The 25,147-nt window shown below is 31.0% G+C and overlaps 1 protein-coding gene and 2 long non-coding RNA genes across 4 annotated transcripts in view; 1 reads left to right on the forward strand and 2 right to left on the reverse strand.

The window, feature by feature from the left end:
• Window positions 1-25,147, reverse strand: part of LOC134267690 (multiple epidermal growth factor-like domains protein 10) — a 130,633-nt gene that overhangs the window by 36,067 nt on the left and 69,419 nt on the right. The gene's annotated exons all lie outside the window — the stretch shown is intronic.
• LOC134267696 (uncharacterized) lies at window positions 269-1,253 on the reverse strand. The gene is made up of 3 exons (XR_009992212.1): window positions 1,166-1,253; window positions 823-913; window positions 269-654 (listed from the first exon to the last, which is right to left on the reverse strand). It is a non-coding gene; the product is annotated as an uncharacterized LOC134267696 (long non-coding RNA).
• Window positions 9,667-12,846, forward strand: LOC134267694 (uncharacterized). The gene is made up of 3 exons (XR_009992210.1): window positions 9,667-9,803; window positions 12,224-12,329; window positions 12,457-12,846. It is a non-coding gene; the product is annotated as an uncharacterized LOC134267694 (long non-coding RNA).

Here is a 25,147-nt window from a genome sequence, read left to right on the forward strand (position 1 = left end):
AAACTAAATAACTAGCAAGAAAACCATGATCCTGGTATGATCTGTTGTAGAGCTAACAACTCGTATTAAAACCATGATCCTGGTATGATCTGTTGTAGCTCACAACTTGTATTAAAACCATGATCCTGGTATGATCTGTTGTAGCCAACAACTCATATCAAAATCATGATCCTGGTATGGTCTGTTAAATTGAACAACTCGTAGGAAAATTCTACTTCTTATACAATTTAACTAAACACTTTGATATTTGCAATAAAGTTCTCTTTAATATTTGATAAATAATTTCAGTTACCAAAAATTAAGAAAAATATTATACACATATTTCACATGAGCCATGACGTCATATAAATATAATCCCAACAAATGATCTTCCTTAATAATATGACGATTTAAATATAAAACATTATCCAAACTATTCACTGAATTTTATAAGAACAGAATCACAGAAATCCATTCTTCTTAAAGAATAATCCGGAACTCATTGATATCACTGCTTATTTATGATTCCGCGAAAGCATATAATTACAACATTTGTTCACTACAGAATGAGCAGAGTTGTGGATCTATTATTCAGAATCACAAATACTGAAAGGGCTCCCAATGAAGGAGTCTATCCTCTGATATAAGCTCTTTATATATGTGTATATAAGCACCCTGAAAAGAAACGTAGAGAAAGTGGTATTTATTTATCGATCAACATATCATTATCTTTTGATCATGAAAATATGAAATATTCAAGTACTTTCCCCATTGCATTAGTGAAAAGAATTAGATTAATCACCAAAAGAATACTATTGTTGAAATGTAATATTATTTACGTACACAAATTTTCTCTTCACCAAAGGCGGGTCTTTTGAATTTGGTAATTTGAATGCAACTCAGATGTTAATCATGAAGATGGAAATGTCGGTAGCTGCAAACGAATTTCATTTTTATAAATAAACATTATATATAACGATGAAAATGTGCATGTACAACAAATATTTGAATCAAGGAGGTCAATTTGATGCTTAAAAATTAAGTTTTCAATTCAAATCCATGTAAGCTTTGCTATATTATTTTATCATCTACACATTTACAAAAAAAAAAAAAAAAAATCATGCACTGCTGGTAGAAACTAGAAATTAAAAAAAGGTCAATAATAAAATTAATGAATTATACTCACCGAGTATAGAGTTAATAGTCCAGCACTTATTTTTATTGCTTATATGATGCAAAGGCTTTTCTTTTAAATCGGCAACATGAAAATGCGCACATCTTATTTATCAGAATTCAAATTCTGACCTAGGTCAATGGAAACCACTGTACTACAGCGTGCTGCCCAGCAGGAGAATTGCATAACAAGATTACTATGACTCTGAAACTGACCAGTGATCCAATCCTAATCTAATGCCTCAAAGTTAGATTGGGAGTGGATCGCAAATATTACATGAAGAGAGTTTTAATAAAATCCTGGCTGCGTTATCTAAACAAAATACATGTGTGCTAATTTAAATATGAATTATTGTATTTGTTTGTAATTTCATTCAACTTCAAAAAAAATGTTGTCTTTGTAAATATACCTGTACATGCTGTGTGCATTTTAATTATTTAAACTTAATTTTCCTGTACTCTTTTATTTAAATAAGACTTTTATTGATGTATGCATGTTGTTTGATTCTCCAAGCTAGAGTGAATTTAAAGCTTGCATTTTCACCTATCATAGATGACAAAGTTAACAAACCATATCAGGATCATACAACCAATTCTGACAAATTAAGTTAACAAATCATATAAAACTCATGGTTCTCAACAGAGAAGTTAACAGATCATGTGTAACTCGTATGGAGTTTAAAGACGAAATAAGAAACCATATCAAAATCACAAACTTTAGCAGTTAAAGTTAACGAATCATTTCAAACTCATGTTCCTTTATTTTCTAAGTTAATGGCACATGTCTGAATCGCAAGAAAATCATAGGAGACTCATTCCCCAGAAACAAACCACATCAGGATCGTACTTCCTTATTTGTCATTTATGATTTCAGTATGATCCATTTAATGGATCATGTCTAAATCATAGTTCAAAATCATGAATTTGTGAGTTTGATATGATTTGTATGTGATTTTGGCATGATTTGTTAAGAAATGTTTTTGTTTGGGTGTGTTTCCTTTAAACTCCTCAGTAAATCTTCGATTGTCCATTTTGACCTGAACCCTACCTCGGGATGTCATGATCTAAGGCTTCCTTTTTTAAAGTTAAGTCAGTTGAGGCTGATATTTGTTGTCACAACCTATTGAAAGCGAGCGAACACTCTAAGGACTGTGTTACCGTGACGGTGAACTTAAGAAGACAATTTTCAAAAGATACAACCAAATTTGCATTTGTTCTTAATTATGTTCCCCTGAAAGAGGGTGTGACTTTTTTAAGGAGACTTAAACTCCATTTATTGTTCTGAAAGGTTTTCATGGTTGAAATTAGCTCTGTGATTCGGAAAGGAAGTTGAAAATATGGAAAAAAGTTTAAAGAAAAAGGAGGTTTACTTTAGCTTTCAAATCTACTTGAGCAATTATGAATTAATGAAGGGTAAAGTGTAGTGAATTCTATCTTTTAAACTATATCCTTACTTAAAATGCTTTTCATTCCTTGAATTCTCAGAGCCTGAAGTGAAGAGTGAAGTTTTAGAAACTCTGCTTAACTCAAAATAATAATAAAAAACTTATCTATTAAAAAAGACAATGTTATGCAATAAATGCTATTGTTTTCTTGTCTTTTTTGTCTGAACCCCAGTCTTATGATATATATTTCTTTACTGGATCAAGAAAGAATTACTATCTTGCAGATGTTACAGTTAGTCATTTAAGGTCAGACGACAGTTACTAAAAAACCAATTTTCCTCATAAAAAATAGGGTACCTTTAAATTACCAGGTATTTGGACACGATATCTCAAGGTCATATGTCTCATATATTCCATATGCGTAATCATCTGAATGGTCTAAATCGGAGTTTTGATTTACTAATATTTAAAAACATATAGAAAACAATGTAGAAATCACAAGAGAATGAAAATACGATTTTTTTTTCAATAAGACAATATCGAGAAATGAAAAAAAACAAATGTTTGAAGAACGTGTAGTCTGACATAATAATGTATACTTATCTAGAAGGAACACAAGGAAATGTGAAGAATATAATTTTTTTCGGAGACTTGTTTAAGGATCTGTCATAAGATCATTTGTTAGATACAAAGTACAAGGCAGAAAGATAAGAATGAAGGATTAACTAAAAATAGCAATTTATGATAACAGGAATCCGTAGTTTTGGAATAGAAGAAAATTGTACCAAGATTATACCCGTATTGCAAAGATTTACAATAAAAAAAAAGTTTTCAATGCCATTTGAATTATTGATCATTGATTCTTGTTATACTTTGATAGAAAATGAAGCCTAAATCATTTCAGTATTTATTAAATATTGCTTTTATGAAAAAAAATCAAAGATTGTATGTATTTAATGACCAAAGTACACTTAACTTTTTGATTATAAATAGAACATTTGTCACAATTTGAAACACTTAAATCTATGCTTATTCTGAATTCAGCTGTATGGAGATATTGACTTCAAGGAAACTGCATCTTACTCCTTTTCTCACTCACAATTGATAGTCAAAAACGCTCTACACATGTATAAGCCATATTCTCCGAAGGCTTCATGATTATGTGGTCGAAGCCCGATATGCAAAATATACCCCACGTATCCCACTATTGTTGATGATTCTAACATACTATACAAGCTATACAGTGAGGCTTTATATTTCCATGCATATTTGGCGTCCTTTGCGTAAGACAAAGAGGCAGATGTGCACGAGATTTGCATGCATATAAGGCCTCCCTAGCATCTGACCTTTTCGGAAACCTCATTTACATTCCGTTGGAATTATCAAGAAATCAACTCCGCTAACTTTCAAAGACTTTTCACACAGAAGCAAATAAGAAATGGAAATATATAAGTGTATTCTAATTGATGACCTTTATATTTTTATATTTATCGCTAAAACGTCAGGAAGCATGTTTGTTAATATAAAGATATTCTCATCTAAAACTAAAAATATGTACTGAAAGAAATAAAGAAAGCGATGTAATAATATAACATATATTTATTATAGGAATGAAATAACGATTTAAATAAAATAACCATAAGGTCAACTTAAAGGTGATTCGAATCTGTCATGAAAATAATTGGGTATATAAAAGACAGGTACATTTAGATAAAATACATTGTTATAATTTGAGAATAAAAAAAATATATACGTAAATGCATTTGTTTCCATGACAGCAATCTCTGAAAATGGCCATGTTTTAAAATGTAAAATCTGCGAAAAAAAATCTCACTGTCGGTAAAGTAAGTGACAAAAAACTTATAATCAGAATTTATTCGGTTTTCATGTATAAAATAGGGTAGCAGTTCAACATCATATTCTATTTTATACATCAAGATATAACATTCCAAAAACATTCTATAACAGCTAGAATTTCCTTTATCCATTTTGTTCTTTAATCTTGACAAGAGACATTCTCTTGAAATACTCAGATTACGCATTAATCAATTACATGCTCTTTCAGTCTCGTCATGCAAAATGAAAGAGAGCCAAAACGCTAAACAAATACAAGCTAGCTGGTGATCCCACACGACATGATTCAGGACATTTTATATATGCACCACGACTCTCCGATGGCTGCACATAGTGGCATTCATGACACTCTAGATAAACTTAAGGGACATTATTTTTTTTCAAGAAAATGTCTCCAGTTGTCAGCGATTATGTGAAGTCTTGCAAACATTGTCATAAACGACAAATTTCTCGAATCATCAATAGCATATATACATAAAATTAATAATTTGCCTGACAATACATCATGCTTTCTCATTCAGAAACTATTAAGTTCCTGTCGCAAATCAAGACCTTCAATGGATATTCGTTTACCCATAACCATAGTAGTTCTGCATAAAATTTGTGATGCTTTAGAACATACAATATCGAACATATATAAAAGGGCATTATTTCAAACAATGTTTTTATTGGCTTTTCACGGCTTCCTCAGAATAGGAGAGATAACATCAGTTGGCACTGCTAATAAGGTTTTACAAGTTTCACAGATTACTTTTCCAAAAAGTAAAGTTTTGATTCACTTTCAAAATTATAAACATTCTGATGGTAAAGTGTTTACTCTTACAATTAATTCTTGCAACTCTTTAAAATATTGTCCAGTGGGGGCATTAGAACACTACATTAAGATGAGAGGGAGGACCGATGGGCCCCTTTTTTGCTACCCCCAAAACACTGCAGTCACAAGGCAAGAATTTTCAAACATATTTAAGCAAAGCCTCATGTTTTGTAATTTGGATGTCAATAGATTCAAAGGACATTCCTTTCGAATCGGAATGGCCTCTTACTGTGCATCACGAGGGATGAGCGATAGTCAGGTTAGATTCCTGGGTAGATGGAAATCGGATGCATTTAAATATTACATAAGACATGTGACACCATGTTGATATATGCTTGAGTGGAAGTGGATCCTCGGAGCAGATTTGTTTTGTTATTTGTGTAGGATCTCGACTTTGAAGTGATTTTCAAGAGTATTAACGTATGGGGGCATATGTTTATCCCTCATCCAGAACAATAGTGCCTAAGTCATTTGTTAATACTTAGGCTGGTAGGTGACAAGATCGCGTGCATATAAACATTTAAAATGGTGCGAAAGCTTACAGTGTGAAATATTTTCTAATATGGGGGCATATGTCTATCCCTCATCTAAAACATTGCTCGAGACAGTCCTTATATGAATACCACATACATGTGAACTTAGTAAAAAACAGCGAATAAGATGATGATTTGCGACATCAAGGGCATATGTGTATCCCTTATCGGACATTCTACATAGTGATTCGTTAAAACTTGGGACCCACAGACATAATACACTAGGAATAGTAAACTCATTTGGTTGTGATGGGGGCATATGTTTATCCCTCATAAGACACTTGTGAATTCAAATTGTTGTTTTATTGCATTACGGGACATATGTTTATTCCCATGTTTGTAAATTTTACTCACTTTTGGTATGATTTATGTTTGAGGTGTGTTGCCATTTATTTTTCCTTTATGGGTCTGAACTTTCCCTAATTCGGTCAAGTCAGTGGCGTTTTCAGACCCATTTTCATTATTTTTCTGTTAAATGTAAGCGGTAATTACTGTAAATTTGGATTATCTCCCTTTACAAAATTGGTTTTATTTCTCATCTTGATATCTTGTGTCTGCTAAAAATTATATGTCATTATTAATAATACTTTTGAGAATTTCAAACAAATTATTAAACGTCACAAAGGTGGCAACACACGACAAACTGTTTTACAGACTTTTTACTCATTGAAGGAGGATAAGATAAGGTGTTCTAGCTTTGAGAGGATTATGGAAAGAAATTAACCAGTTGATGGGTAACCGGGGTATCAAAATACTTATTGCATTAAAATAAATAACGTAATTTACATGCTTGTGTTGTCCTACGAATGCATTTTGAACAATATCAAGTTTTAAAAATTGAATAAGAATTGAGTCTGTTTATGGGTTTTAATGATTACTGTATTTCCTAAGTGTATCAACATCCATCATAGATTATTTCCTCATGGTTGCATTGGTTCAATTTTGAATACAATACATCATTGCTTAATTTTTTAATGTCCATTACATGATATTTGTACAAGAATACCTAACCAGACTAAAAAAAGCATTACTTTTTGGACATTTCATGGGCTCTTTATACAAATCAATGCTTATAGGCAAACTTTAATCGTCTCATTGCGTAAGAAAATGTATTAAGTATTCAATAATGTTCCCATTGCACATAGATTCTATCAATTTATATATACATGTACTTTATTATCAGTCGATATCTCACTGTGGCTTTTATCAGAAGTAGGAGCAGCGTCACAGAATAAAAATGGAAAATGCATGGCGCAAAAATCTGAACCGCATTATCATCATTCTTCTCTCGATAGAGTCTATTAAGTCAACCCAAGAAACAATTAATTTAAGGGCGGTAAACTTCCTTACTGACATGTTACCTACACATGGACAATGCTACGATTTTGAACTAGAGGACGTTACCCTTACTGAGTGTTTTCTGAGAAGTTCCATGTTAGCATGTGCTGGGTTGTTCTTTAACAACAACTTGAATTTATGTAAACTACTTAAAAGAAACTGCAAACGAGACTTGTTGTGTGCTGAACTTGCAGGCTGGAATTTCTATTCTGGTAAGTAAAAAAATAAAAGAAGGGCTTCGCATAATAACATGATCAAATGAGATCTTGAATATCATCTTAAATGGTGAAAAGGTGCTTTTTCTAATTAGTGGTAGAGGCAATGTATTTGCTAATTTCATCAGAAACGCATTATGGATAGGGCACTAATGCTCACTGTTTAATAATCATTTAGAACATGCTTGAAAGACACGTGAACGTAAATTATCATGTACTCACTTAATTACTAAATCAAAAATTTTCTCAACAATATAAATCAGGAGCAGAAAAAATATAACATGAACACATAAAAAACAAAATAGGTGGAATCAGGTGTCATGGAGCATTAAGCATCCCTAATCAACCTTTTAAAACGGAGGCAAAGTCCTTAATTGAAAGGAGGAATAAAAATTTGAGAAGTTTTTTTTTTTATTAATGGACATAAAAAAAAACTCACTATTCGATAAAATGAAGGATTGTACTTGGTGAAAGCGAGAACTTCTAATACCTTCTGCAGTTTTCTTTTAGCAAAAGCTTAGACTCAAAAATAAATACGAACTGTTAATGAAGTTCATAGTGTCTCTTTTGAAATTTAACAGAGAATGGGGAGAGTTTATAAGGTTTATACGTATAAATTTGCTTTGTTCTTCGCATGCTAAAGCAACACTATTACACTGTAGCAAACATGTTAACCTAATATGTTCTCAGTTGGTAATGCATCGAATTTCAAAAGAAGGGTTGTCTGTTCAAGCTACATTGCTGATACACCAGGTAATAAGTTTTAAATATTTCCTTGAAGCTATCCTCATTATATCTATTTTTAGAGAGAGACCCTTGTGGAGAGGGATGGATGCAATACAAAGACCATTGTTACAGCCTAGACGTGAGAGCTATGGACTGGTGGAATGCTGAAGTACTGTTTTAATGATTATATAAGAATGAGAAATATTTTTAAACAAATGATCAAATGGCTATATTTATAAACTTATAAACATTACGAATTACTGATACCCATCAACTATGAAGTAATGAAAATCATTCATACTTTTAATAGTTATTTCAGTAGAGATGAAATTTATTGTTTTAAACAACCTACCCTCTAAAAAAAGGAAAAGGTCAAAATGCTTATTATTTATCACAAATTTTGCAGCCTTGTGCATAAAACGAGGGTAATAATATATGGAATGAAAAAAAAAACATGTTATCTCAATAATGATTAATATACTTAAATATGGCAAACTTTGATGGGTTAGCAATTATATCTTCAAATGAAGAACATCCTTTTTATTGATTTGTTGTCTGCATCTTGCTTGCAAAAAAATTTAATACAACAATGCTAAATTCCACTTACCTTAGTCTCATATCTGTGATTTAAAGTGAAATATCCATCTCCTTTACTCTTCAAGATTTTAAAATTCTAGAAAAAAATGATTTTCACCAATATTATTAGCTTTATTCAAATTTTTATTTAAATGGAAATGATCAGAAAGTTAATCTTATTTATTGATTCCCTGCATTTTGATTTGAAGAGAACAAATTTATCAGAACACTTCGATATGTTTTTTCAGTCAGTACTTCAGTCTTTTTATTTGCTTCACTTTATTGTTAAATGGGGGCACACAATTACTTCTATTTGTTTTAGAAAAATTGTGATTAGAGAAACTTGATAGTAAATAAAACAAGAGGAACATGGGCCACATCGCTCACCTTAGCACTGTGGCTAGGAAAAAGTAGAAATTGATTTATTATTGATAAGTATTCGTATGACCGATCATGGATTTTCTCTTCTTGAAAAGATGATTTTTAAATAGTTTTCCTATATATTTCATTGTAAAACTTTGGTCGGCCATTTTGTCCCCGCTCTAACCCCGGGGTCATGAATTGAACAAACTTGAATCTACTCTACCTGATGATGCTTCAATATAAATATGATAAATTATGGCTTTGTCATTCTTGAGACTAAGATTTTTAAACAAAATTCCAATATATTTCTTTGTTAAACTTTGGTTGGCCATTTTGGCCCTGCATTACCCCTAGGGATCATCATTTGAACAAACTTGAATCTACACTACCTGATGATGCTTCCATATAAATATGATAAATTATGGCTTTGTCATTCTTCATACGAAGGTTTTTAAAGAATTTTCCTTTATATTTCTATGTAAAATTTTGGTCGGCCATTTTGGCCCTGCACTATCCCCAGGGATCATCATTTGAACAAACTTGAATATACACTACCTGAAAATATGAAAACATGAAAATTAAGAAAATGTTTTTAAAAAAGCACATGTACTGTGGATTTAATTTTTAGTAGAATGTTTTTTATGTTGTTGTTGTTTTTTTGTTTTTTTCATTTCTTTATTATTTATTCTTTTTTTTTACATCTTAGCATGTACAGAGGGACGTCATGGTTACAACTGCAATGAAACATGTAATATTAACTGTGGAGTCCCTGGTAGATGTAACAGAGCATCAGGGGAATGTCAAGGAGGATGTAAAGCGGGGTGGAAAGGGACAAAGTGTGATAAAAGTAATTCTGTTCTACATAACAATGTTTGCAATTAAATACATGTACATGTGCATCATCTATGCTAATTGTGAAAAGGTCTTAAACAAAACCCCCCAAAAACATTTCTTATATTAACAGTTTACATGGAATCTTTAAAAAGTTTGAAATGCCACTCGTATTTCTTTTTTAGGTGTTTCTTATTTTTTCTGTTCGCTGTTTAACTGCGTATAGATTACTTAATTTTAAGTTTTCATTATAGAACTCTAAAGTAAATCTTCTACAAAAACGTTTGTACAGTATTTATTATATTATTGAGATATGCCTAATTTCTCTAATCTAATCGTAGTAAACGAATAGAAAGCTAAAATTATATAGGCTCAAACATTTACCAGAAACATTCTTTAGTTGATTCCTCTCTTTTTTTTTTTGTTATGTCTGGCTTAGGGTGTTGACTTTGTGTTATTGACAAATGTAAGGAAATAATGCCTATGTACGAAAGCCCAGAAGGCTCATTCGAGATTCAGCTTTTGAAATACGAGATTCAAAATTCGAGATTCGAAATTCGAGTTTCTAAATTCAAGATCCATACTAACCAACCAAAAGCGATTTCAACATTTGATCACTTCCCTTAATTACATTTTTACTATCAAGAATTCGTTGAATATATTTATAACAATTTAACCATTTGCTAGTGATAATGCAAGAAAAATTGTTTATGTATTAAAACGAACTAAATATAAAATTTATTTTACATCTTGAAAAATGCATATATAATCTTATTTTTCTCATTAAACAACACAGAAAATACGTATATATAGAATATTATATTGTCTTATCGTTGTTACGAGTATATTTTTATCTTTGACCATGTAAATCTGTGGTCAGAGACCAAAATATATAACCATAACGCTAAAGTTCTGCAGCTTATTTAGACTAATCTACTGTTTGATATCAGATAAAATGAATGCTGCATTTATTTTAATTCATATTGGCAATCTGTATTGTATATATAATTGTTTATTTATTCAAGAAATTAAAGCCTTAGATGAAGATAAATAATTAAAAACTTTATTTTTATTTATTCCCTCTATTCAGAAAACGAACGCCTTTTTTATTTATCAAGGCTACATTTCCTTTCAAATTTTTTAAAGTAACATTTTCAGTGTTGGGAAACATAGGCAGGTATTGCGGGTAGTGGTTGGGCTTTTGGTAATCTTTAGACATTATTTATAACTTTATTATTATGTCAACAACCCTTTAAATAATGTATACAATGCGAAAATGTATATATTCCTGATAAATGTATTCTATTCAATATTTAAGAAGTCATAATATAAATTGAAATATATATTTCTGATATATATATAACACCCCTTTCTTGCACTGTTATTTAATCAAATGACCCATTTGTTTTAAATATATTAAACGATTTATTGATAGATAAAACATAATTAAGGGGAGTAATCAAATGTTGAACCCGCATTTGATTGGTTCATCTGGATTTTGAATCTCGAAACTCGATTTTCGAATCTCGTTTTTCGAACCTCGAATCTCGAATGAGCCTTTTGATTGGTTAATCTGGATCTTGAATCTCGAAACTCGAATTTCGAATCTCGTATTTCGAAAATTGAATCTGGAATGGGCCTTCTGGGCTTTTGTACCTATGGATAACCATCACAGTGGCTCAATCGATAGATCAACAGAACGTGGGTTAGAACACCGGCCAATCAAAGACGAAAAAAAAATATGTAGAATTTGTTCTCTAAACAAGAGCGTGAGAGTTTGAATAGGAAATCGCTGGTCTTCTTTTTTTTATATATATAAAATAGACTTGAAATTAATTTAAGGATTTTACATTCACCATATAATACATTTTTTCATGCTTTCTATAATTAATTTTATTTGTGTTGTGTTTTGCTACTTTTTGTCACTATTTAATCTAGTTTTGTTTAAGCCATGCAAAACATGTCTATTCCCTCTATAAATTTTAAGTCAGGATAATCAGGAAAAATAAGCATTTTCACAAAAGGACAATGTATTTCAACATAAGTCTTCATTCAATAGTTGATTTATGGAGTATATGTAAGTGATACATTTTGAAAACTTACTTAGATGTATTTGAAAGGATCACAAATTGGGAAATGTCTAATATAATGGGTCTGACAAAGTGGTTTTCTTTACTTTACCTTAACATCCAGTTCCGCTGTTAACACCCAGTTCCGCTATTAATAGCATCCACTTCAGCTGTTATTTTGTCTGTTAAATTGAAGATATATAAAAAGCAGTACCTTTGATGGTTTTTAGTTGAAGATATATCCAATAATGTTCATATCACTGACATAGACTAAAAAAAGTTTAATATGTTGAAACTGAAAATGTTTGTTACATGAAAACTTTTCATCAAGATTATAAATCAATTATGTAACTTTTTTTAATTATAGTCATATTAGCCGATTCTGATGAAACGAGTCAGTGCTGTCCATATCTTTACGGTGTGGCCTCCACGCTGTGCATAAGCGTAGTTTGAAATATTTTGTGTGTTATCTGGTAAGTTTTGTTTTGTTTCTTTTTCTTCGAAAACGTATACAAAAATGTGTTTTCTGAGTTCATCAGAATTCATCAATTCACGTACATTTCCTTGATTGTACATGATTAAATACTCTTTTTATTTTAGGAATTGTAGAAAGAAGATATGCAAAGAAACGTGTCAAGAAGAGAAAAGCGCAAAACAAGCGTCCACTGACCGGACCAAGCCTAACACAGAGATTTATGATAAAGTGGAAGACAATACAGGATACCAAGAACTGGGTCAAATAAGCGAACCTTCTCATTATGATGAATTACATTATACAGAACAGAGGGTTCATATGGAGGTTTCTATGCAAAATATCTAATTAAATTCCATAATTACTCTACCTACTACACAGAAAATGTTAAAACTTGTTTCTAATACATTCTTGGTACCCACGACATGCAATAGCCAGTACACATGATGACGTCATATTAAGACGTCATCGGCCTCTACTACACACATTTATAAGAAACATCAACGAAATCGTTTCGGCGCAAGGGCATACCTTATTTTGTTTTACAGAAGCAAGGTATAAAAAGAAGCAGGATACACAAAGAATTTGAAATATTGCTGCACAAATGTCAGCATTGCAATTGTTTAGTTACCAACCGTGCAGTTTTAAGTTTAAACAGGGTAAAAATTCACAGTCCAGTGTAGGTTTCCTAATTTTTTTTATCGTTTGAGAAATGCACATGATTTGTGCAGCAATTGTATTAATTTTAATAATATTCTCCTTAATATTATACATTGTTTATTTTAAATTAGATAGGATATGCCCTTGCGCCGACGTGATTTTGTTGATGTTATTTATTACCTTGAATGGGAGAGAACAGTGACGTCTTGATACGACGTCATAATGTGCACTTGCATTAATAAACTGTGGGTACTAATTATGCATAGAAAATCAATTTGAGCTTTCTCTGTACAAAAAATATACAACTTATGAATTTTTATTAGCTCATTTGCATAGAAATATCCATATATAGCTTAACTCACTTGCGATGATATTTTTTGTCAAAAGTCTTATCATGGTCTTACTGAATTATACTGTATTAATTATAAAATTTTTGAAACCATTTTTTTCTAATGCTACATTTGTTTCTGATATCATAATACATATTATAACATATAAATACAAAAAAAAACAGCTGAAGATTTCTGATTATACGCGAGGGATTAATTTCTTCGTAATTTTGCTAGAAGCATCGTTCAAGAAAAAAATATTACTCGCTTTTATTTTGATGGCACTGAAATCTGTATAAATTCCGTTGATCAACCGTCCATTCGCGAATTTTAATTCTCGCGATTTGACGTGAAAGAGCCAGTTCGCGAAAAAAGGCACTCGCGAAAAATAAGGAATCTACAGTATTTTTATTACATGAAAATTAAATCTGAATTTCAGTTTTGGTACTCTGAAAATTGAGTTTCATTGCAGACTGTCGTTTATATGATAGTTTGCTTGCGTTATTACTCGATAATGACAATCAGCACACAGCGGTGTGACAGGTCGGCAGGGAATGCTCACTCCTTCATGGCAACTTATCTCATCTCTAAGGTTTTGAAAGTCCGTGTTTGCTCTGTTTCTGTTTTTTTTTTGTTTTTTGAATACTTACTGTCATTGATGAGCAATTCAATCCTTGGTGCTTTGTTTAAATATGTTTATTGATGTAGTTCATTTAAATCAAATACTATTCTATTATATTCTACAGGGAGAGGATATGATGTTATTGATATTTTAACAATTAAACTGCATGAAATTTTTATATCATGATATATTTTAGAACCAACTATGCATATAATCGACAAAACAAGATTACTTTGATGTCAGTCAACATGGATGTATTTAAAAGTTTGACTATCAAAAATTAATAGAATGTTGAGAATGAAAGATTATGTCTTTCAAGTCAAGTCAAACAAGTCAATATGCTTTTCAAGATATATGTGACTTTGTATCTTCAAGAGCACTCAAAAAGCTAAAGTTAGCGGGTATTAATTGTGCCTAAAATGGAATTATACATTATACAAAATCTTAATGATATATTTTTTATTGGAAATTTCTGTTCAAGACAAACTCAATTCTCCCTTTTATTATACAGGTTATGATTATTTAAATGCTGAAAAAAGAATTAATTTTGTACCTTTAAAATTTATTCCTGTACAAATCCATACGAAAAAAGTTTTTCATATCTAATGTTTTGATGAGGATGATGAAAAAGTCGATGTTGGGCCGTTTGATGAAATATTGGACCACTTACGTGACAGAATGGGCGGAGCTTTCATCTCATTTTCATTCGCTGGTCTTAAAAGTGAGAGACCTGAGGTCAAATCATTGGAGACCATACAAAATACAATCTTAAAAAAATTAAAATGAACGATATAACAAAACATTTAATGACTATGTTCAATCTCGGAGAAAATGTATATTTAATATTTTTCATATTGTATAAATATGTTATCTATGTATCAGTATGTAAAACATGCATGTTAATTTTTTCTGTTCATGTAACACATATTTTATTATTTTATTAGATATTTATTAAACAAATCCCATTAACATTCATAAGTTGGAAATAGTTTTCTTTTCATGAAAAGAAATGCAATGTTTTCGAAATGACTTGATGAAGACCTATCAAAAAGGCATACAAATGAAATATATAAGTGTCATTATTTCTAATTCATAAAACCATCTTTTTGAAAGCGTTCTTTGAACAAGAACACGGAACAAGAGTACTGGAGTTTTAGTTCTGTAAAACGCAGATCCCGACAAGGATGCACTTTAATGGACGCAATTTTGAATTTTTTTTTAAAACGAGGAAAGAAATGTGAAAACCCTTTATTGATGACGAGAAAGCTTTTGATTGTGTGTGATGCACGCTTTTTTATTAACTATCACACATCAGCATAAAAAGTGTCTTCTTCTTTTGATTCATTTAAGAAAACAATTTCTCATACTTTCGACAAAAAATATGAATCGAGAAATGAGGAAAAGAGTTCCCTTACTTTTCTTCTTATAAAAGACATCCTTAAGTTGGATCATCTCGATATTGGGGTTTTTATTTCCCTTTGTTAAATCATTTCATAAAAAAAATTAGTTGATATTCAATATCAGAAACAATATTCAAAAGCAGCTAGTTGCGGTTGCCAACTACGGATTGAAATAAATAAATATTTACAGAAAGCCCATAGAAAAACCAGATCGTTTATTATTTTTATGTAAGTGCACCTATAAACAATGCATTGTAGATGGAACGATACTTTCTGAGTAAATGCACACATAAAATGCAAAAATAAATATCACTCAGGAAATCGATGAATTTACTCTAGGGTAAAACAGGATAAGCCATCATGTGAAAACCTTATCTTTCAACTACAAAACGAAAAGTAAACTCCCTAAATAAATCTAGCATTACCAAAAAAAAAAATGTATGGATAAACAAACAACCCCAGAAAAACAAGATCGTTTTTTTTATGTAAGTGCAATTATAAACAAGGCATTGCAGAGGGAAAAATACTTTCTGAGTAGATGCACACATAATTGTACAAATAAATATCATAAAGGAAAACACGTACGCCGGCATAAAAAAGGACAAGCTATCTTATGAAAGTGTATCTTTCAGCTATACAAAAAAAAAAACGAAAAATAAACTCACTAAATAAATTTTGCATTACAAAATAATTACGGAATGATCCCCTTTAAACTCCAAACTAAGGAAAGATGAATCAGCTGCTATAACTTTAAGATGTGGATAGCCTTTTCAATCAAGATTATTACATTAATTCAAAGATTTACTGCGCACTGGTCCCGAGGCTTTAATCGACAATTTGCATAACCATAAACTAAACATTCTTAAAAAATAAATGAAAAAGGATTATTTCAAAAAATCAGTTTCTATTCTATGTAGATCTAGCTTCAAATTGTTTTGTAACTGTCTGTTTGATGCGGGGTGTTTTTACTTTCCTTGAAGATACATGTACATTTCAAAAGAAATAGGGATTTATAGATTTTTTTTTCACTAGATTTTAAAACCTTACAATAAAGAATACTTTCTCATTGATTCTTTTCTTTTTTAACGAACCTCTTGTTAATCTATTACTCCTAGGGAGAGTACCTCTTTTTAATCTATTACTCCTATGGAGATACCACCTGTTGCCGATGAAGGGCAGCGAATTTATACATGTTTTCTGCATACAAGACTCATATAGAGAAACAGTAATTTGAACCAGTACATCAACAGTTTTATAAATATATCTTCATATTATAATAGAGAATATCTCTTAGAGGCCAACCAAAACACAATATTTTTTTTGCAAAAATAAATCAGGAAATTCAACCCAACCAGTCCGAATGCTTATTCTCCAGCTCCCAGAACTCGTGTTAAACCTATTGATACTCATAACTTTTCTCATTAGATTTGAGACGGGAGACGTAAAGTGTAAATTATGATAAAGAAAAATACAGGATATCGCTCTTTATTTTCATTTTGACCGTCCTATTCTGTTCAAAGCTATGGCCATTTTATGGACAGCTTACCAGTGAACATATATATTGAGCTAACCTACATGTACAAGTCCAAACTATAATTGTTGATACACTTTTTAGGTCTAGGATGAACGGAAAGATTCTGAGATATGAATAAATCACGTATATACTATCAGAATTAAAGAGATGATGAAATATAGAAAATCTTTCATCATTGAAGAGAAAAATATGGCCACGTTGCATTGTGGAAAAAGTCAGGTGATCATTTTTTTTCTGGATTGCAGTCGTATACTTATATATTATTAAATTTTTACTGCAAATTCATTAACTGATTACATTAACTGGTTTTCATTATCTTTATGATAAGACAAAGCTCTGTCTTAGAGAGAAAATAAAGAAATATGCTTTTTTGTCGGTCATTATCAAGCTGCATATGTTAATTTTTATTCATTACGCCTGGTTGTTTGTTTTAATTGATATTTCAAGTTTTTGTTATCCTTTGATCTCAACATTTCTTTTTTTAATTTTATATGTCAATTTTTTTGGCGTGTTTCTGTTTTTGTTTACATTGCTATATCTACATTAAGTTATTTTGCAATGCTTTTTTTTATTCATATTTCAAATTTATTACAAATATGAAAAAAAAAGCTCCTATACTGTCGGTCAGTTCAGCAATGATTTACCATTTCTTCAATCACAAATAATTAATCAACTTAACTAATATATGAGTTTATAGCAAAGGTGAATTTGAAGGCCTAAAAATAGTACCTATTTATGAATACAGTAAAAACAGAACGCCTAATGGGTAAAAAGTTGGGAGAAGACCCCAAGGAGAAGAGAGCATCCCATGGCGGTCGACACACCCTCTGTAATCGTTTAGTATTGATCACCTAGAGGGGGTTTTCTGTACTATTAGCAAAAAGGTCTTACAATTAATGTCAAAAACCTCAGACAAAACACAACCCACTGATAGGTATGGTAATACTTTTTATACTTCAATTTTATTTCATAATATTTTAACAAAAAAAGTGGAGGTAATACCTCATCGGAGGCCCTCATAAATATATCTTCATCTGGGGTGTCAGGAGCTCCCTGGATCAGATAGAAAGAATCAGTACATTTAATATTTGGTATACATATATTTAGATATACACACTTCAATAAAGTAGAACCTTTGAAAAAATACAGTTTTATGTATAGATAGATAATATAATATTCAACATACATATACTTTATATAACATTTTCATATATATTTAGAATTAAGAAAACAAACAGATTCAATTTCATAAGAGATAATCTTTGGGGGACAACAACACACAAATGTCCACAATTCCCCCAACGAAAGTATACCCCAAAGGCCAGTTTACTTTTAAATCAATATATAATATATAATTTCATAATTTTTCTGACAGATCTGATGACATTAAAATCACTAAACACTAGGTAAATTGGCTTTGGAAGAATCAATTTAGGTAATTTTCGATACATGTACAATCATCAAGATATTCTACAATGCAAGTCTGAAATAAAACCAAATTTGACGTACATAAAACATCAGGTTTTTTCAAGGTTTCTTATTAAAAAGGAATCATCCTGTCATGTTTTTGTAATAAAGTATCAGAAGAGAATATATAAGTAGGAGCACTCATCTATTTTTCATGCTTAATTATATCGCACTTCGAAGTCAATCTTTATATTTCTTAACATGGTTTAGTAAGACAGACTGCAAATGAAGTTACGCAATAATAAAAATCCAAAGAAAGGCAGCCAATCTGAAATTCAATTTATTTGGTAATTAAAAAAAATACTTTTTTTATTATCATTAAAATGATATTTTACATAAAGGGTATTTTACATCAAAAAATATTCTTTGAAGGTTATATTAATGAATCTTAAGGTTATAGGGAGTCTTTCGGGTTTCAGATATTTCAAACACCGATAGATGTTTGTCTGTTCATGTTTATAACCTTTGTTAGCAATGCTCGTCACTTAATAATATTTTCCATTATCCTAAAGATTTATGTTGCCGTTATCCTTTGTTTAATTTTTAAAGGCATAACTTTACATTATTTTTTAATTCAATAAATGTAACTGAATATTGGAAAAAAAAAACAGTTTTTGTCAAATGAGGGGTATTTAATGCTAAAAATATTTTTGCCCCGTAGTTGTCGTCGTTGAAAAAAAAAACTCATCGCCCCATTCCAGTTTGTAAAGATCTCATCAGTGTGATAAATGTTGCCTGGTCCCTTAATTAACTTTAAATACAACTTAATTAACTTTAAATACAACTTAATATAAATGTAGAAAAGTCAGAGACCATCATGTGATTATGATATATGAAAAAAACAAACATCCTACAGCTTTTTTGGCAATAAACTTTTCTATACAGTTGTCACTTTCATACTTTCAAGGCAATTATCCTTGTATTAAGCTTAAGTTATACAGTTGTAGCAGTGAAAAAAACTCATTAACATCATAATATCAAAGCTATATATCTGAAATAAATAATAAGTTAAAAAGTCACGTGTGCAAAAGAAATACAGCTTGTGATTGGTTCAAATCTGACATATAGACAGAGAACGCTTTTCTCATCTCGAGCTTTGCATGCTTTGCAGAGAATGTTTTACAACTGTTTCAGACAAAGAACAATGAAACTTAATTTTCAATTTTTCATAATTAGACTGCTATTAATATTTTCGAATCTTCTTCTCGTGAAAACAAATGGAGAATCTTTTCAAAATAACTGTGAACGTTGGAATGCAGTTCAAGTAAACATTCAACCAACTTCTACTTGCCTGCAGAGGAACAAACCTCCAAGTATTTCGCATTGCCTTTATGATTGTCTATCAACCAAAAAGCATATTTATACGTTCAGCTATAATGGGAACGAAACGAACTGTGTATGTTGTGTAGATTTTCCTGGCAATATCTCTCATAATCAAAAGTGGAGATCGTTCATGCCTCGTGAGTGTTTCATCTGTTTAAAAATTTTTTACATAAATCTGCTATTTGGTTTTATTTTGTATTTGAAAAAAAACATTAAAAAAAGAGATGTCATAGATTTATGTTAATAGAATACATTTTTTTCATTGAGATGTACTTAAAATATACTCATTTGTTCTTAATCTGGAGAAAAGATACCATCCAATTCTGATTGATATCGTACACATAACATGCATAACGTAAACTTAGATCTTCCATACAAGATCATTTATACATATTTTTACAAATATATAGTATTCTAACGTTTTTCATTCTAATTGTTATTCAATTATTTACACACTGAATTGTTGACTGATTTTCCGGTTATTTCCCGATCATGTCAGAGAGCACACGGCGGGTGTGACCGGTCGCCTGTGGATGCTCACTTTTCCATGGTACGTGCTCCCATCCCCGATCTTTTAGATTTTCATGTTTTCTCTGCTCCAATTAATGAATGTTTTAAGGTTCTCTGACTTCAACACTGCTATCCTCACATATTTCATCTAAAGAACGCATAATATGACATGACATATGTTACTTAAGAATAAAATGCTTTGAAGTTTTCATCTTGTATTTCAAATTATCTAAATGTTAAAAGTGTTTTCACCAGTGTATTGTAATTATTAATAAACAGATAAAACATTTTATACTTTTAAATAGAAATATGCTAACTATTTGTTTTTTTTTTTCTTATACTGAGAGTTTGTTGTTTTATGATAATTTTCTCTATTATTTCATTATGTTTGAAACAGCCTTCAACTCATAATGTTCTAAATGACATAAATTATTAACTTTGTTTCATTCAGTTGTCTAAATTAAATCTTTTGAAGGTATATCCTTATTACAAATAATTCAATATATTAATAATGTAGAACATTGAAAATTGATTTTTTTTATATCAATTAAAATGTATTATCTTGTTTTCCTTTAATGCAGTATAAAACATCAATAATACCCTTTTAACTGATTTTCTATTAAAAAAAAAAAACTTGTTCTAAAAAATGAAAATTATTATTTCAATCTCAAGGTCAAGTTCATATATTTAAAAAAAACAGTCAAATAATTAAACATCGTCCTCTGTATCCTTTTTTTATTTTGTTAAATAATCAAATTATTTAAAATTGTCATTTAAATTGTCCTCATTATGACATACTGTACTTAAAATAACTTTAAGGAAAAAATGGACCATTTATTATGTGCTACCTATTATTCCCCTATATCATCACTGTTAAGTCCGATTCTCTATGTGTTGACCTACTTCTTATTATCGACGATTTTGTTTTTCGCTATAACTGACGTAGGGGAGGAATTATTTGTCATTAAGAATAGCCAAAATTTATTTTGGTGGCAATTGGAGCACTTATATATTATAATCAACCTATTATGAAATTAATAAACCAATCAGTTAATTATTCAAATGAGCAAAAAATAAATTAATTCTTCCACCCGTCCATCAAACAATCAATTAATCCATCCACCTGTCAATCAAACAATCAATTAATCCATCCACCCGTCCATCAAACAATCAATTAATCCATCCACCCGTCCATCAAACAATCAATTAATCCATCCACCCGTCCATCAAACAATCAATTAATCCATCCACCCGTCCATCAAACAATCAGTTAATCCATCCACCCGTCCATCAAACAATCAATTAAATCATCCACCCGTCCATCAAACAATCAATTAATCCATCCACCCGTCAATCAAACAATCAATTAAATCATCCACCCGTCCATCAAACAATCAATTAATCCATCCACCCTCCATCAAACAATCAGTTAATCCATCCATCAAACAATTAATCGACAATCAGTCAAACACTCCATGAATAATTAAATCCATATTTCCATCCATCAATCCTTGAACCAATCAATCAATCAATATAATTACAATGATAATAATACTTTATTTAAAGAAGGTAACCTGATTAGTGCAAGCACTATTCATCCCCAGGGTCTTCTGACAATTAACAATTTAAAGATACATACATGTAGTTATACACATACAGACATATTATAAATATAACATACATAAAACAATTTACGTGTTTCAACAGGCAGATATTTTTCAATTCTACGGAGTGCAGAAATTTTACGTAACAGAGTTTTACACACATGGTCGAAATGTACAATGTATTTTTTTTTTATCAATTAACGAATCTAAAGATAAAGTCACGTTTTATTTTCATTTCAGCCCACTGTCCTCCTGGATACACGGTTTATAACTACTCCTACTTTGAGATCTGTTTGAAGTTTGTACCATTATTTGTAAACCACACAGAGGCTGTAAGCAGCTGTGTGAGAGAGGGCGGAGATCTCATGAAACTTGACTCAAGGGACAAGTTCAAAATTTTTCAAAGGCATATGTGTATGTATAGCCTATATTTTTTCTTTAACATGAAGAAATTATTAACACATGTCATGTATTTAATCTGTACATTGTATATAAAGGGAATATGAAAAAAAAAATCAAAAAAACTTCGATATGAATTTGTAGGTAATGAGGATATTTCGCTCATCATTTTGACAAATACTCTACAAGTTACAAGTAAAACGAGTTAAATTAATTCCCTTTAAAATGTATTCATCAATTGAAGAAGCTGTATTCATTGAATGATAATCAAATCCAATTATTTTGATATCTTTCAGTACAACTTCCCCCCTCCAAGTATCCTTTTAAAGTGTGGCTTCAGGGAGAGGAAACAGATCGAAAGAAGGGGAAATGGACATTCCACGATGGATCTATCTTCGACTTTCACTGTAAAATCTTCATGCAAACGAATCAGCCGGAAGAGACCCACTTAGCTGCCTCCAGTGAGAAGGATTTTCCATGTGATGACGAAGATCCGGCAAACACACATCATTACGTGTGCGAAATTTATCGAACATTCAAAGACACTTATTAGCTACGTCACGATAACTGTGGTCCTGCATATCAGCTGGGATAAATAAGTAACATGAGATATATGGAGATCATGAACAGCATTCAAACTCACAGGTCTACTTAACAATATGACAGAGGAGCATATATACATGTAGCAAACACGGACCTTCAAAACATTAAAGGTGTAATCAGGTGCCCTAAAGAAGGGACCATCCCCTCTGACTTATCACACCCGTCGTGTGCTCCTTTAGCATTTGCTAACAGACAATAATTACTTTTATAAATCATTTAGAGTTACGTCAGATATAACCAGCTTCATCAATTTGTCCTGCAGATGAGAACAACATTTTTTTTTTTATCAAACCATCTTTTACCTAACTACTTTTTTATTAATACAAAAAAAAACTAAATATAAACGACTAAAGTACATTGTACTTAGACAGTACTGAAATACGGGGTCAAAATAAACTTCATGCAATTTTTCAATTATTTCATTAGTGAATCGTATTCTCGGTGACTTGGAAGGTGACGACGGCTTCTCTGGGAGACAGTTCCTGGGGTGAGGAGTGGTAGTTGAGTGATTCATCCTCTGGATGGTGTGGCTCGGCGTGGGGAACGATGGGAATGTTGAGGGACTCCTCAACTATGCGTGTGCTCTCTGCGTCTGGGAGATGACGTGAGAGGAGCTTGCTGGTGGTAGAGACCTCGGAGAAGGGAACTGTGGGCTCTACACACTCAAAACACTGAACAACAACTTGTCCCAGGCTTCTTATCCGCCGATACCCCTCACGTGAGATGCCTGAAAAAGAAATATGTTTTTCATTTAATTCATCAATTTATACGGTCATTATGTCTATAACTTTGCGCTTTATAGGGGATAAGATAAGATTAATGTATTCAGTTTTCTATGAACTTATGTAGTTTTATATAATACTATTTCTTTTTCAAAGCTGAATTACATATTTGCATTTTACCTTTCGAACACCTTAATCACGTGTTACAATCTAATCGAATATTGCCAAGGAGGTTCCAAATTATTGAAACTTGTGTTTGAAAAAAAATCAATTCTGCATAAGACTTTAATAAATAAAGGAATTAAAATTATGCTTTGTATTTAAAATGATTTTATTGTTTAAATTCAATAGTCCAAAATTTACAGGTAAACCAGTAGGCAAGTTTTAAAACTAATATTTATTTAGTAAAGGTCTTTTATTTATAGGCTGTTTCCCCTTAGCAACAATATCTTAGTAGACTCGACTGTCATAAAAGGAACTTTACCAAGTTCGAATTTCTAAAGAGTGTATATTGTTTGTGTTTATTGTTGTATTACACAAAATGAATAATAATAAAAATATCTGGATAATTTTTTCTTTCAGTATTGGCGTTATAAGTTCGGTTTAATTCCTCCTTTGCCGCCTTTGCAATTAGAGCAAAATGTTGGAATTTTGTTTTGATGAACCTATATCAAACATTCAGTAGACTGACCAGAAGGTCTTTGCCGCACCATTTCTTTGATATTCGAGCAAGGATGTTAGAAAATGAATTAAACGGAATATTTGTTTGTAAGGTATGCTCATATATTTCTACTATTTCTTTGTAGAATAAAGGCAGACAGGGTGTTTACTTGCCGATCAGCCTTTCCTCTGCCGTTCGTGACAAAAAAGATGCAAAAAATTCAACACTACGCCGCACATTTTGAAACTTAATTTTTGTTTCTATCTAAAGTTCTCAGTCTATTGATTTTTGAAGTTGCTGCTAGAATCGTATAGTTAACGGGAATTTATGCCTTTTTTCGATCTTAAGAACAAAATGTAATTATTTTGGGAAGGTTTCGTCCGAAAGTGTTGAACAATTATTTCTGTGATAGGACAGTAGGATTCTAGCAGTACTTTTCATGGCACAGGGATATTTTACACAACTATTATTACAAATTGAAATTAATTATCCCCAGGGTAGTGTTGAACTTTTGACTTTTTTCATTAAGGCATTCTTTCTAATTATAGACGTCACGTTCCTGTTGTATACGTCCCATTAAATTCCATAGAATGCATAATGATAGTTTTATAATAAAGAAATAATAATGCATAATGAAATTTTATCCATGACTTTACCGATTTATTAGTGTTACATATTATAAAAAAGTCTTTATTCTTATCTGTGTGATGCCTTAACTAACACGCGTATATGTTTCAATTGTATGCGTTTTGAATACGTCTTCATCAAGTCATTTCGAAAACATTGCATTTCTTTTCATGAAAAGAAAACGATTTATAACTTATCAATCATATTTTTTAATAAATATCTAATAAAATAAAGAAATACATGTGACACAAATAGAAAAAAGTAATATGTATGCTTTACATACTGAAACAGAGATAACATATTTATACAGTATAAAAAAAGATGAAAAATACTCTTTCAGAAATTAAAATGCATGACA

Source organism: Saccostrea cucullata, unplaced genomic scaffold, assembly GCF_032062105.1.
Source record: "Saccostrea cucullata isolate Sc308-1 unplaced genomic scaffold, CSIRO_AGI_Scuc_v1 ctg4688, whole genome shotgun sequence".
In the NCBI taxonomy this organism is placed as follows: Eukaryota; Metazoa; Mollusca; class Bivalvia; order Ostreida; family Ostreidae; genus Saccostrea; species Saccostrea cuccullata.